The sequence below is a fragment of the Megalobrama amblycephala genome, linkage group LG1, assembly GCF_018812025.1.
Source record: "Megalobrama amblycephala isolate DHTTF-2021 linkage group LG1, ASM1881202v1, whole genome shotgun sequence".
Lineage (NCBI taxonomy): Eukaryota > Metazoa > Chordata > Actinopteri > Cypriniformes > Xenocyprididae > Megalobrama > Megalobrama amblycephala.
The window spans coordinates 74,503,739-74,517,436 of record NC_063044.1 but is presented as its reverse complement, the minus strand read 5'-3'; the positions used below and the strand labels follow the sequence as shown (position 1 = coordinate 74,517,436).

General features: G+C 38.4%; 1 protein-coding gene and 1 long non-coding RNA gene across 4 annotated transcripts in view; both read left to right on the top strand.

Moving 5' to 3' along the window:
• The window catches only part of LOC125247003, a 537,225-nt gene that overhangs the window by 476,124 nt on the left and 47,403 nt on the right, over positions 1-13,698 (top strand). The window lies entirely within an intron of this gene.
• Positions 1,281-3,642, top strand: LOC125249021. The gene is made up of 5 exons (XR_007180475.1): positions 1,281-1,451; positions 2,432-2,570; positions 2,677-2,751; positions 3,042-3,106; positions 3,375-3,642. It is a non-coding gene; the product is annotated as an uncharacterized LOC125249021 (long non-coding RNA).

Below are 13,698 nucleotides of genomic sequence, written 5' to 3'. Positions count from 1 at the left end.
GAACTACAAACATAGTGGATGTGCGTGAGACCGACGGTCCTCCATTTTTGTTAAATGTTTTTAAAAACATAAACCACATAAGCAGCGCTTGAATGCTAAAAACTGCGTCCTGCTGCTTGTTGTGAGGTTGGAGGAGGACAATTATGAATTCACTAAATAACGAAAAACAGTAAGTGTGAGTGATTAATCAAAAAAAATAACTAAACATATTCATTTCATGTTTTCCATTCTATTTCCGTTAACATCATTATGAACTTAGCTTAGCACAATTTATAAATTTACGAATAGGAACAGTTCAAAACATATAAGTTTGGCTTACATTAACTACACATTATACAAAACATGAGCGGAGTTCTCCGCATAAAACAACCACAGGTTTAAGAAAGCTAAACCTCCTTTATCAAATATATATTAGTCAAAAGAAAGTTCCAACCTACCTTTCATCCGAATCCCGACAGAAAAAGAAAACGAAGGACAAGCAGCAGGTGATAATCTGGAGACGCAGGTCAACTCGTGCGTCATGACGTCAGCCCGTCTGAATGAAGGTGCGTTCAAGCCACCTCATAATTCCTGTAGATTCTAGCTTGTAAAGTGTTCAAGTCCTCGTAGAGATCGTAGTTACAGCTTGTAAAATGGGAGTTTTCTGAGGGCTCCCAGATGTACCACGTGGCTGCTGTACCACCTGACCGCTGTAGATTCATTTAGGCCATGGAAACGCATAAGTTCCCAGTCCAAGAACAAAAAGGACGTGAACAGCTCCGAATATAACGTCACGTGTTGTCATCTCAAGATTCCAGTAAATACAAGGCTATACCACCTGACCGCTATTGATTCAATCATTGCCCAAAAACAGCATATGGAAATAAGATGAATTTTAGCATTTTAATCATAATACAACAATAGAGCCTTTACAATCGTAAAGACAAAATTAACTAAATGATAAACCAGTTTTCAGGTCCTAACTGTTCATTGCTCTTTCAAAAATTTAACTAAATGTAACATAATTTTTAAATAATTCATTTTGGTTAAAGCATGATTTACGTTGGAAAAAAATCAAACAAAAATCAATGTTGGAGAACCCACATGACAGCTTGCTGGAGCCAGTTGGAAAAACCAGAACTGCTCCTGAAATGGACTTTTATGTCTTCGCTGTGGTGCATCATGGGAGGTGGGAGAAACCAAAGTGGGGGTTGAATATAATTTTTTTTTTTTTATTTAAGGGTATTTGTTGTTGTTTTATTTGTAAGGGTATGTTATTGCTTTTTTTAAAAATTAGGGCGCCTACTAAAAGCTTATAATACTGAGGTTTGTTCATTTGGGGAACTTAATTTCTGGTTGGTTGCTTGCATGTCTGCCAATGGTTGTGCCCGTAAGTATTAATGCCCACTAGCTGAACTATCACAGCATTGTCAGTCTGTGATGGAAGTTGAAGAGTAAAGAAGCTACTGAAGGTTGGAATTATTGAGCATGAGAAGTTTGTTGAATGTTGTTTGTCTTGTTATGCAGCATTTTTCTTTTGTCAGAAATAAGTGGTCAACAGCTTCAAGGTTTAAATCCATTGAGTCTAGTGCAGGGGTCCCCAAACTTGTTCCTGGAGGGCCGGTGTCCTGCAGAGTTTAGCTCCAACTTGCATCAGCACGCCTTCCTGGAAGTTTCTAGTATGCTTAGTAGGACCTTAATTAGCTGCTTCAGGTGTGTATGATTAGGGTTGGAGCTGAACTCTGCAGAGACACCGGCCCTTCAGGAGCAGGAATGGTGACCCCTGGTCTAGTGTAAAGAGAAAAATACAGTCTCCAAATACTAAGAGAAATCTGAGAGAATCGTATAGCGTAGAATGTTGTGTAGGAATACAGAACTTCAATCCTGATCTTATAAATCACACCTTTGCTACTAAGTAATGAAGATTTAGATTTAATGTGCAACAAATATCTGTTGCAGCCATAGTAGCATAGTAGCAAGGGTGTTTTACAGTCTATTAGGAGCTTCCCTATGTCAATGTTTTATTGTGAACGGTACTGCAAGTTGTCCTATGGTGTTGCAGGAGTTATTTGGGGATGTGAAACTTGAACTCCGAAATCAGATAGATGGGGTACCCCAAACTTAGTGACAGGAGAAAGCTATTTATCAATGTGAGCACTAAATCACTTCAGCGATTGTGATCATTTGCAATGATGACGGCTTGTTAATGTCAGTTTGTTAATTTACCTCTCAAGCTCTGTGGATTTATCCTTAGTAATTGGCTCTTTAAGTGTTTGTCTGTTATCTGTTTCTCAACTGCAGTCCACTGGAACGACATCCCATAATGCACTTTAATGATGTGAGATCCTCTGCCTGTGTTTTGAAGTGGACTACATGTCCTTGTGTGGAGACAATGGACTTCCCTTCTCGTGATGTTCTGCTAACCTTGTCTTTCCCATCTGTCTGATTTCAGAGTTCCAAAGCTGACTTCATTCCAGCTTGCAGCTGCACTCGGCTCATCTTGAAACTGACTGACATGGATTCAACCAGAGGACACAGCAACAACACCAATTCCTTCCATACCCCTCATTAAATTAAGATTAGAGGAACAGGTTTGCTTATCAGTATTACTTAAATATACTTCTGTACAATAATTTATTTGAGTTTCATTAAGTTACTTGCACTAACTTAAATGTCTCTTGTAATATCATGCTACAGCGTTCCAAGCTCTTCTGTACCTGTTTGACTGAACAGCTCATTACTGCATGCACAGATGGACCTTATTTACATACAGTACGTAACTCTCACATTTGTTACTCTAGACCAGTGGTTCCCAAACCTGTCCTGGAGGATCCCCAGCCCTGCACATATTCTATGTCTCCCTATTCCTGACACACCCATTTCAGGTCTTGCTGTCTCTACTAATGAGCACATGTTCAATTGAATCAGGTGTGATGTATGAGGGGAAACATACAAACTGTGCAGGGCAGGGGGTCCTCCAGGACAGGTTTGGGAACCACTGCTCTAGACAAACTGGCAGCAGGGTGCATTCACTAAATTCATAGATTTTTGTTTTATTCCAGTGAGAACCTGACATGTCAGCAACCTTCTGGAAAATCAACAGCTGCCAGATGAGAAGTCCTTCCAGGTTTGAAGACCAACCTGTGTTCCTTGCTACATTGACATGTGCTTGTTCTCGTTATGGGTTGACCCATATTCCCCAAAAACCATGTTCAATGTTATCATACTTCAGAGTAGCTTGTGATCAACCAATGCTAGGCTAGGTAGAGGGTAGCATCAGCTGCCTGCACGTGCAAATCTGCAATTTGAGCTCCAATATCAGATATTATTTGATCACTTGTGTGTGTGTGTATGTGTGGATGGTCTGAACAAAGATGCCCCTCATTGTTTTCTAGCTGTCTGACAGTTCTAAAGTCCCAAAACTGACTTAAATTTACCCAGTAAACATACTTGGTTCATCTTGGGATTGAGTGAGACCTGGATTTGATCGAAGAACAAAGTGACACCATCTCTCTCAACTTCTTTAACCAACTTCACCAAACCTTGAAGAGGTTTGAGAACAGGTGTGCTGCTGATTCTTGGAAATGCTCTTCTGTGCTAGAGTTCTTTTGAATTCAAGCTGTTACTAATACTGAACTTTTAATGAACTCTAGGTGAGCTGGGTGTACGGTTATCCATTCAGAGTGGAAGTCCACATTTTTGACTCCGCTATCCACCTTGAAGGCTCATGGTACAGAATTACAAACTCTTCTAAACTTGTTTGACGTTTAATGGCAGGTGTTGCATCAGCTCACAGCAGTGATTTCATTTACACAACCATCAAAATATTCTTATTACTGTAGAGACACTAATAGTTGCTTTTATTGCTTTTAGTCAGTTCCTGACAATGCCATAGGAACACTGTCTAGGAGAATAAACAGCTGCCCAGATGAGTCCTCTTTGAGCTGAAGACTCACCTGTGACCCATTGTGCATATTGGTTTCTTTACTGGGTCAACAGCTTTAGCAACATTCAAATTTCTGCAAAAAAGCACTAATGGAAGCAAATTGACTTAAAACCAAGCACCGCTGCATGTTGTACACTATCTGAAGGTAAGTAGTTACAGATTGCACTTTCATCTAAAGCATCATCTGTTTTCCATTAACGTAACTCTTTTAAAACGGTTTTGCTTCATTCATGTGCTGTAGATTTCTTTATGAAGGTGCTGATTCTGCATTCTTCAAAACTCCTACGCTGTATGTCCTACGCCTTTTCTATTATACTTACGGAATGAACGCGGTGCCAGTTTATTTGTTTTCCGTAAGTAGAATAGGGAAGGCGTAGGACATACAGTGTAATTGTTTTAAAGAATGCGGAAACCAGAAGTACGTTCAAGGTGACAATTTGTGTTTTATATTTTATAAAGCATATACAGTTGTTTTTTTTGTTGTTGTTTTTTTTGAAAAATGACTGAACATTTCGCTAGATAAGACTCTTATTCCTCATCTGGTATCGTTTAAAGCCCTTTGAAGCTGCACTGAAACTGTAATTTTGACCTTCAACTGTTTGGAGGCCATTGAAGTTCACTATAAGGAGAAAAATCCTGGAATGTTTTCATCAAATTCCTTCGTTTCTTTTCGACTGACGAAAGAAAGACATCAACATCTTAGATGACATGAGGGTGAGTAAATTATCAGGAAAAGATTTAAAAATGGACTAATCCATTTATTTATTTATTTATTTATTTTTTTTTTTTTTTTTTTGGATCGGATGCAATGCAGCATCTGATCAACCAATGTTGGATATACTAGCTGGAAGCAGAACAGGATGGAGTCCGTCACCTGAAGGGGGGGATATCCAAAACCACAAGCTCAGGTATCAGATAGGGGCACCCAAAACTTTGTTAAATACACCTATGCTTCATAATTTGCCTAAAACAATGCATGTTAACGTTTTAGGGATGGTTGGTCATTGGTGTTCACCTAATACAGTGTTTCCAAAACTTTGTAGAGTGGAGTATCCTTCTGTGTACCCCCACTCTTCCTCTTAGACTGCACTTTTTCCATTAAGAAACAAAAATTCCCCCTAAATTGACTTCCCAGTGCTTTTTTTTCCCCCTTTATAAATACTTTACAACTTTAAAAAAAAAAAAAAAAAAAAAAAAAAAAAAAAAAATCAATAGAGAAACATGCAATAAAACTTGAAGTGATTCCACCAGTAGATGGCGGTAAGTCACTGTCTTAATGCATGAGTCATTCAAAGAAGCAAGAAACAAACACTAATGATGCCAATGAGCCAATATTCTGTGGTCCTTGAGGACTGTTCTAAATATGACGGGGGTCCATTACTCAAAGGTTGAGATTCACTGGTTTAGTGCACGGTAAGGCTACAAACTTTTCTAATGATGTTTTTGCTATATAAAAGTCCCTCTGTGGTCCTTGTTGTCTTTGTACTTATTCATGCTGTTAAAATGTCATGTGTTAGGGTTAGTTAAAATTTTAGCTTTTTGTGTTCATGTTTGTTTCCTTTTGCCCGACTGTGCATTTGGTGGTACACCTTTAATTTCTGTTGATGATTTTGCCATTTACTGGTTGAGAATTTTAGTCAGTTGGCTGGAGGTTAATATTCAAAGCCACTTGAGCTCATATATAGGAGTGCTCTGCACTCCGAGAATTAGGCAGCAGAGATGCTTTTAGCAAGGTACAATAAAAAGCTTCAGGGATAGTTGATCATTTGGTGCATTGTCAACATTAACAAGATATTTAAGTTTTCAGCCAAGCATATTTTGGTATTTACAAATGCTCTACATTTCAGTTTGTGTCTGACACTTGGTGAATTAGTTGGTGTAATTTGCTCTCTAATATGCTGTTAAAGCTGTCTGCATGATTTGTGTCCCTTTTAGTTTGTAGTTTGTCTATTCCTTTTTTTTATTTTATTTATTTATTTTTTTTTAAATTTAACCACAGTGGAGCTATATACTACGCGTTTGGTCCCATTTATTTTTGATCACCGTGCATACACATACAAGATTTTAGTCCTAAAGTGCGGACATCTGTAGAAATACACATTTATCACAGATTTCATTCAGGTCCGAAAATGTAGTTTGTTAGGGGGGTATGGGGGCATGCTCCCCTGAGAAAATTTTGATTTCCCTGGTGTACATATGTGCGTTTTTAAGACGTTTTAAGGCCAACAATAGCTTTAAAACCATGTCATCAAATACATGCATGCACAGTTGAAGCAGCTTTAACCCTCTGGAGTCTGAGGCTGATTTGGGGCCTGGAGAAGTTTTGACATGCCCTGACATTTGTGCTTTTTTCATTTGTTCATAAACATATAAATGACAAAAGTGTCATTACACTGTATTCGGCAGAAACTAGGCTACCATAATATGTGAGGAACATGTATGTACATGTTTGTATTTTTGAAGGAATAATGTTTATGCGTGGTTATTGAAAAAACAAAAAACTTAAGTCACTGAAATAAGGCCAAAAAAAGTATATTAAATCTGTGTTCACAAGACTTCTGGGTATTGGAGGTTGTAGACTAGAGTTTTTGCTTCAGAATTATGTAAAAATTATGCTGCCTACTCCTTCATATAAAACAATATATTGATTTAGTTTTTGTAAGACCCTTTTTGTCAAGAAACACAGTATGCGTGGGGGCGTGAATCTGCATGAATAATGGGCCATTTACACCTGAGAAGACAAAGGAATCACATAGTAATGATCTGAAATGACTTGCATATTAATGAGGCCTGTCAGGTAGGCTGTGAAAAAAACCCCCCTCTGTAATAATGTCTCAGCTCATCATAAACCGCAATACTGTGAAATATTATTACAATTTAAAATAATGGTATTCTATTATATTCTTTAAAATATAATGTATTTCTGTGGTGCAAAGTGTCTGAACAATTGTTACCTCTATGGCATTTCATATAGGCTTTTAGCTTAAAAGCATGCACATTTGGAGAAATATTGATGGATTCTTATATATTTATGTCAATTTTCTATACTGAGAAATAATATTTATTGTCATCACTATGAGTGCTGGATACTGTGTTTTTAATTCATACTTGCAGCCGGAGGGCGCTCTTTACACCTTTAGTCCACAAATTCATAATATAAAGAAGAAAAGGAATTAGGAACTAATGGCATGTCTTCTAGAGATCGCTAACCATTGCTTTAACATCCAAATAAACACTTTTCAAGACATTAAATACACGATTGAGACGATGAATGCATGTATTGACTGAATTTGCGTCTGAATAGTGCTGGCTCTGTGTGCATGGCCGCATTAGCGGGTAATGAGCTGAATCACGGATTTCTGACATGGCTCTCTTTTCATACAGATTACATAAACACAGAATGTTTGTTTTCGATTTGACTTGCACGATTTAACCTGACATTTCAACATTTCTTTAGACGTAAGTGTCTTTTTTTTTTTTTAAGTGTTTTTTTTTTTTTTTTTTTTTTTTTTTTAAGTTACAGTTTATTTTCTGAGAACTATCAGATTGGACTTCGTTCAGAGGGAGAGGAGAAATCACGCATCATGTTAGTTTTCTTTATTTTACAAAAAGCACAACATTGTGTTTTTACTCTGAGTGTATACAAATAAAAGAGATTCTATAGTTTCAATTGATATATTACTTATGTCTCTATGACAAGAAATGACGGAGTATTTTAAGTCTGTTTTGCTGCAATGTGAAAAAAAACCCTGCAAAACGTGCCGGCGCGTTTTCAGACCTCAGGGAGTTAATTGCATGTTTGGTAATTTCATGACTTAACTTACAACAGAACAACGACGGTCATTGCTTGTTTCTTTTACGCTTTATTTAAGCTATAATAAAGTAATTGCCCAGCGTGCGCCGGTGCATTTGCGCACACAATTCTTGAGTGCGTGCCGCCCGCAAGCACAGTATAATGGCTGATTGGACAGTAATGTTAATTTTTCTGAGTTTTACCGACATAGCCTGACAACATCTCATCTGACCGCAATTTACTGTTGTTCAACTGAAGCTCCCTCGTCATCACCTGCACTTTTTCCGCGCTCGTTTGACTTGCACCTGGTGCTGAGGCGTGTCCCGTTTGTTGTGGTCGTAAAGAGACAGTTCTATATAAATGCAGCGTTTTACTTGATGTTTTAAAAAAAAAAAAAATTTATTTTTGGTATTATATATGCTCTGTTGGTTGTTTTATCCCCATCAGGGATAAAAATAATTCAGCAGAGGTAGGGATACATAGACCAGAAGGGGGGGAATCCCTCCCATCCCCCCTAGAAATCGCACATATACATATATATATATATATATATATATATATATATATATATATATATATATATATATATATATATATATATATATATATATATATATATATATATATATATATATATATATATATATATATATATATATATATATATATATATATATATATATATATATTATTTTTTTTTTTTTTTTTTTTTTTTTTTTTTTTTTTAATGCCTATTTGTCTGTCAGTTATATTTAGTAATGCATTTTAGTTTAAAGTAAGATTGTACCCTTCACTTGTTTCTTTACCTGTCAAGTCACCTCTATTTATATAGCGCTTTTTACAATGCAGATTGTGTCAAAGCAGCTTTACATTGATAATTGGTATATAATTTTTCCTTTTAAAGAATAGTGTCAATGCAGGCAGATCAAAAGCACTGTTGAATAAATGTCAAGGATACTGTTGAATATCAAATGTCAAGTCAAATTAAATAAAATTAGGGCTGCACGATTAATCGTATTTTATCACGATAACGATATCTGCTTCTCTCGATTGATTTTAAATAGTCACGATATTGGCCCACTCTATGAAAATGAACATAATTTGGAAATATTGGAAGTAATATTAGGAATTTCGCCGTTTTATCTTTTGAAGTTCCTAAAGGTTTTACCAGTTTTCATAATGTTGATCAGCTAGAAATGATTTTTCTTTGCTTTACGAATTTGCCGGGCAATTTGAATCTGGTTTGTCTTATTGCAAACGAATTGTGTTGCTTTAAAATCTAATGTGAATACATATTACAAAGCGCTCACCAAAACCATGTTTTGTATTGATTTACCATCTAACGAAGTTGTCGTAGTTGGTTAAATTTAAGTCGTTGTGCCACCTACAGGCCTTTTGGGTGAAGTGTAGGTTGGTAAAGAACTTGCAAAATAGCCATAGTTACATTACTCTTTTTTGAATAAACATGATTAATAATCGTGATTATAATTTTGAGGAAACTGTGGCACTGGCTGTCGTGTTGATGATGTCTTCACAATGGATGATCTAGTCGACTCGATCTCTGCTGGTACAGGGCTGCGTTGTGGTCGTGTCAAGGCACCGGTCCTCGGTCTCATCTGGAAACGGCCCCGAATCCGGTTGACTACGGTAAACCTCGGGATAAACAGAAAGACTAATATTAGCGTAGATGCCATTCTTTTTCTGATGTAACGAGTACATCTGGTGTTATAGGAAGTGTTCCCGGTTCCGGCTGAACTAATTTATGCAGCCTAATAATCCTTTAACGGATTTGAAAATATAAATTGATAATGTGTTATGTGTATGCCAGGTTAAAGAGATGCGTTTTTAGTCTAGATTTAAACTGACAGAGTGTGTCTGCATCCCGAACAATGCTAGGAAGATTGTTCCAGAGTTTAGGTGCCAAATAGGAGAAGGATCTACCACCTGCGGTTGATTTTGATATTCTAGGTATTATCAGCTGGCCTGAATTCTGAGATCGCAATAAACGTGAAGGACTATAATGCATTAAGAGCTCGCTTAGGTACTGGGGGGCTAAACCATTTAGTGCTTTGTAAGTAATTAGCAAGATTTTAAAATCTATACGATGTTTAACAGGAAGCCAATGCAGTGACGACAGAACTGGGCTAATATGGTCATACTTCCTAGTTCTAGTAAGGACTCTAGCTGCTGCATTTTGTACGAGCTGTCGTTTATTTATCAAGCGGGAGGAACAACCACCCAGTAGAGCGTTACAGTAATCTAGCCTTGAGGTCATGAACGCATGAACTAACTGTTCTGCATTCTTCATTGAGAGCATATGTCGTAGCTTAGATATATTTTTAAGATGGAAGAAAGCGGTTTTACAGATGCTAGTAACATGGCCTTCAAATGAAAGATTGGTTTCAAAGAGCACACCCAGGTTCCTAGCTGACGACGAAGACTTAACAGAGCAGCCATCAAGCGTTAGACAGTATTCTAGGTTATTACGTGAAGACCTGTCTGCTTAATCACTCTCATAGAAAGCTTTACAATATAGGAAGGAGCATACAATTTGTGAATTGTATGTATTTTGTTAGGCCTTGTTTTGTATCTATGCTTTCATTTTGAAGTATCTTTTATACTGGTTAAGGTTCCCTGTCTTGTTACAGTGTTCACTTTTAAAGTCTGTTAACCTTTTCTTTTTTCCCCAAATAACCTCTTAATTTATTTACATCATTCTTGTGCCCATAGGCCCCTTTTGTATTATTTGTAATTTTACATAATTCAAATTTTCAAAATGACATCAGTACTTGTGAGGTGTGTGGTTTTTTTTTTTTTTTTTTTTTTTTTTTTTTTTTTTTTTTTTGGGTCCCAGTTCCTGTAAATTTCCTGTCTTAGTTTATGTTTTCTTGATTGGTTTCCTGTATGTTAAAATGGCAACGTATTGTGTCCACCTGTTCTTTGTTGAGTCAGTGTCTGTATATATGTTATTTATTTTATTGTCTGTTTTTACATCTCTTTAAGTTCGTTCTTTCCCTATTTTTGATATATTCAAGTTTTACTTACTGGGGGGGGGTGGGGGTTATTTTTCTGGTTTTCGAAACTGAAACTGTAACTGTACTCCTGTTACCCTAGGATTGACCCATTTCCATCTTCCTAATTTGTGAGGAATTCATTATTTATTATGTTATTCAAAACTTGTCCCGTTCTAGCTTATTGAAGACTTTCCTGTTTAGAAATAACTTTTTCTTCTAAGGGAGCATTCAGATTGGGGAATGAGTTATGAATATACATCCATCATTACCCTGATCATCATCACCCTGTTATTTGACATTTATTTTTTATTTTTTTTATTTTCATTTTTTTTCAATTTTTTTTCAATTATTATTATTATTTTTTTTTTACTTAATGTACATCTTTTATTTTATAACACACATGTTCTTTAACACCACATAATAATTCTCTGCATAATTCCTAACCATCCAAAAAACTCTACCCCCTACAAAGATCCACTTGTTCATTAAAACCGTTTGGAAAACTGGTGTTTAATTTTTTATTTTTTTTAATCCATAGGTGCTCCCTAAAAAGTCTCTGTTCCTTTGTCCATTTAGGATCATGTTCGAGACCATGGATTCGTAGGCACTGAACTCCATGCCTACTGAATTGTCCCACCAGGGACCGTTCTCTGCACGATGATCGCCTGTACCGGATCAGGGACCAATGCTGTTGGAGCCGTGTACTAATTGAATTTTTTTGTCTTGCCCACATATTACCTACCACATTTAATGCTTCTGATGATATAAATGCAATTCTCAGTATTTAAGGGAATGCTGGGCAGACAAAAGACCTCCCGCCCTCCAAAAGCCTTGATAACAGAAGGCTTACTGACCTGCCGACAAGTATCTCTGGCTCCAGGGAGCCGGCTATGGACCAGCAAGTCCTTCAAATTGGTGTTATGCTTATATCTGGCCAAAAGTGAAAAATCATCCCCCGCCATGGTGTTCACCAGAGTCTGCGAGAAATTGCCCCTGACTCTTCCTGCCAGGCCAACCCCCGCTGATTAAAAACGTGAAGATTACAGTAACTCGCTCGGTTTCAGACTGGAAGGACTGGGCCTCTGTGTTCGCACTCTTCTTGCAGTGCTCCTTGTAGCCTCTTTGTCGAAGAGCCCTGAGTAAGAGCCCCCCCAACACACACACACACACACACACACACACACACACACACACACACACACACACACACACACACACACACACACACACACACACACACACACACACACACACACACACACACACACACACACACACACACACACACACACACACACACACACACACACACACACACACACTCGCACACACATCATCCGGAAATCTGAGATAGCAAAGTGGCAGTTTGGGGCATTTGGGAAAAAGGGTTTCCTCCCATTGTACCATATAGATGTTTGCATGAGATTGCGTGAATCTTTTCCCCATGGCTGTGCCCTTGAATGGTAAATAAAAGGCTCTCTCAAACTCAAAGTCATTCTTAGTGAGACTAAGCTCGAGAAGCTGCAGTATTGCCTTATCTGGCCTGGAGGCATCTGGAAATTTTTCAAAATGGTCCTGCACTGCTTTCAACCCAAGGGGAGTCTCAATGTTTGTGTAGAGACTATCAATGGCACCTGCAGTTGCTTCACCTTCCTCAAAAAACCATGAGTGTCCTTCACATAACTTAAAATGTTTAATAGATGGGGTTTAAATAAAAATCAATAAACTCTGCCACCCGATAACTCTCGCTCCCGCAATCAGATACTTTGAGGCGACCTGGGGGCATAAACTGAGTTGGCCATTTGTCCCTGGGCTTATGGACTTTTGGCAACAAATAAAATCTCCTTGGCCTTGGATTGGGTTCCCCCACCAAATACCTGGCCTGTCGCTGGCAAATAAAACCTTCTTGAACTAAATCCAGCACTATCCGCTGTATCTGGGGAATTGTATCTTGAAAAATAGGGGCTTGTAGCTTTGAATTAACATTCCCTTATCTGCCTTAAGCCCTCCTGTACGTACTCTGGTCTGTCCATAATTACTACCGTGCCACCCTTGTCAGCCAGCTTGATAGGCGAATTATCGCAGAGGCAAGATATTGTAAAGGCCTTAATCTCATTTGCTGACAAATTAGGAGGCGGAGCCTGTGCCTGTTTGGCCACCTCATGAACACTCTCAAAATTCAGATAAAAAAAATAAATAAAAAATCAAAGACTTCTCCTGGCAAGGCTTGGGGAGGGGGAACCCAATCCGACCTTGCACAAAATGGACGGGCTTGAGACAAATCTGATGTAGCCTCAAAGGAAACTGCCCTTTTCATTTTATTTTTTTTTTTGTGGAAATTAACAACTGAATTGTTCATGCCTCCTGTATAGACTTCGGGCCACCGTCTGCACCTCTTTTTAGAGGCCAGTGACGGGCTCCCTTGGGGCTGAGGGAGAAGTTTGCACCACTGAGGCTTCAGGGATCTGTTTTGGGGTGATTAAAGGATTTTCAAATACTGTGGCTGAACTAGGACCAGCTTGCTCCACCAACTCTTCCTCTCTCAACTAAAGCAGGTAAAAGCTTGTATCCCAAGTCTTGGGCTCTGCTTGGCCCTCTGTAGGCCCCGGGGTCCTCTGGCTTGGAGTTTTTCGACGCACCACAGGTGGTTCGGGGCAATCTGGAGCAGCCCCTTTGTCCTGTGCCCCCTCCTTTTGTCTAATCTGGACCTTACCCCCTTTTTTTCAGAATAGAGGGCGGTCCTGAACTGAGACGTACTACCCTAGCCTCCGTTGACTGACTCTGTGCCTCCACTGGTCTTGGATTGACCAATGCAGTGTCTTCCCTGTATGGACCCTCTCCAGTCATCATTCTCATAACTGCGGTTGTAGCCCGCTCAATCGTGGCCTCCCGGATGGTCTTTAAGTTGCGGTGGGCCCATTTAATCGCCACTTGCCACGCCTCTTCCCAATGGACATGTGAAGCCT